At 38.7% G+C, this 2,312-nt stretch overlaps 1 non-coding gene across 1 annotated transcript; it reads left to right on the top strand.

The window, feature by feature from the left end:
* Window positions 1–1,121: 1,121 nt before the first annotated feature.
* Window positions 1,122–1,229, top strand: LOC112718619 (small nucleolar RNA R71). The gene has a single exon (XR_003160950.1). It is a non-coding gene; the product is annotated as a small nucleolar RNA R71 (small nucleolar RNA).
* Window positions 1,230–2,312: the final 1,083 nt, after the last annotated feature.

The following is a 2,312-nucleotide window of genomic DNA, read 5'->3' as shown; positions in this document are numbered from 1 at the left end:
TTCCCAGGATCCTGTCTCTTTTGAGGTAATTTCTGCCTAGACAAGTCATCCAGTTCTTTGGTGAGGAAAGGAGGTTCATCCTCCCAAGTCTCATTTCCAAATAACTTGTCATTTAGCTTCATGATTGCTCTAAGGTATTTAGCAACTTACTCTTCAGTGACATACTCATCCTCTTCAGAGGAAGAATACTCATCAGAGCTCATGAATGGCAGAAGTAAGTCCAATGGGATCTCTATGGTCTCATTTTGAGCCTCAGATTCCCTTGGTTTCTCATTGGGGAACTCATTGGAGGTCAGTGGACGTCCATTGAGGTCTTCCTCAGTGGCGTTCACTGCCTCTTCCTCCTCTCCAAATTCGGCCATGTTGATGGCTTTGCACTCTCCCTTTGGATTTTCTTCTGTATTGCTTGGAAGAGTACTAGGAGGGAGTTCAGTGATTTTCTTGCTCAGCTGACCCACTTGTGCCTCCAAGTTTCTAATAGAGGATCTTGTTTCAGTCATGAAACTTTGAGTGGTTTTGATTAGATCAGAGACCATGGTTGCTAAGTCAGAGGTATTCTGCTTAGAACTCTCTGTCTGTTGCTGAGAAGATGATGGAAAAGGCTTGCTATTGCTAAACCTGTTTCTTCCACCATTATTATTGTTGAAACCTTGTTGGGGTCTCTGTTGATCCTTCCATGAAAGATTTGGATGATTCCTCCATGAAGGATTATAGGTGTTTCCATAAGGTTCTCCCATGTAATTTACCTCTTCCATTGAAGGGTTCTCAGGATCATAAGCTTCTTCCTCAGAGGAAGCCTCCTTAGTACTACCTGGTGCATTTTGCATTCCAGACAGACTTTGAGAAATCATATTGACTTGTTGAGTCAATATTTTGTTCTGAGCCAATATGGCATTCAGAGTGTCAATCTAAAGAACTCCTTTCTTCTGATTAGTCCCATTGTTCACAGGATTCCTTTCAGAAGTGTACATGAATTGGTTATTTGCAACCATTTCAATAAGCTCTTGAGCTTTTGTAGGCGTCTTCTTCAGATGAAGAGATCCTCCAGCAGAGCTATCCAAAGACATCTTGGACAGTTCAGAGAGTCCATCATAGAAAATACCTATGATGATCCATTCAGAAAGCATATCAGAGGGACACTTTCTGATTAATTGTTTGTATCTTTCCCAAGCTTCATAGAGGGATTCTCCTTCCTTCTGTCTGAAGGTTTGGACTTCCACTCTAAGCTTACTCAATTTTTGAGGTAGAAAGAACTTTGCCAAGAAGGCATTGACTAGCTTCTCCCAAGAGTTCAGGCTTTCTTTAGGTTGTGAATCCAACCATGTCCTAGCTCTGTCTCTTACAGCAAAAGGGAATAGCATAAGTCTGTAGACCTCATGGTCAACCCCATTAGTCTTGACAGTGTCACAGATTTGCAAGAATTCAGCTAAGAACTGATGAGGATCTTCCAATGGAAGTCCATGGAACTTGCAATTCTGTTGCATTAGAGAAACTAATTGAGGCTTAAGCTCAAAGTTGTTTGCTCCAATGGCAGGGATAGAGATGCTTCTCCCATAGAAGTCGGGAGTAGGTGCAGTAAAGTCACCCAGCACCTTCCTTGCATTGTTGGCATTGTTGTTATTTTCGGCTGCCATGTATTCTTCTTCTTTGAAGAATTCGGTTAGGTCCTCTACAGAGAGTTGTGCTTTGGCATCTCTTAGCTTTCGCTTCAAGGTCCTTTCAGGCTCAGGATCAGCCTCAACAAGAATGCTTTTGTCTTTGCTCCTACTCATATGAAAGAGAAGAGAACAAGAAAATGTGGAATCCTCTATGTCAAAGTATAGAGATTCCTTGAGGTGTCAGAGGAAAAGAAAATTAGAAGGCAGAAGTAGAAAATTCGAACTTATCAAAGAAGATGGAGTTCGAATTTTGCATTAAGGAATAGTGTTAGTCCATAAATAGAAGGATGTGAGAAGAGGGGAAGTAATTTTTGAAAATTAAGTAAGATATTTTAAAAACATTTTGAAAAATACTAATTGATTTTCGAAAACCAAGATTGAGAAAGAGGTAAAGTGATTTTTGAAAAAGATTTTGAAATTAGAAATCAAAAAGATCTGATTGAAAACTATTTTGAAAAAGATGTGGTTATGAAGATATGATTGATTTTAAGAAAATGTGATTGAGAAGGTATGATTTGAAAAACATTTTAAAAAAGATTTGATTTTGAAATTAATACTTGGCTAACAAGAAAAGATATGATTCAAACATTAAACCTTTCTCAACAGAAAAGGTAACATACTTGAAATGTTGAATTAAATCATTAATTGATAGCA

The sequence above is a fragment of the Arachis hypogaea genome, chromosome 10 (genome assembly GCF_003086295.3).
Source record: "Arachis hypogaea cultivar Tifrunner chromosome 10, arahy.Tifrunner.gnm2.J5K5, whole genome shotgun sequence".
NCBI lineage: Eukaryota > Viridiplantae > Streptophyta > Magnoliopsida > Fabales > Fabaceae > Arachis > Arachis hypogaea.
The sequence above is the reverse complement of the archived record's forward strand: the minus strand, read 5'-3'. Positions and strand labels throughout refer to the sequence as shown.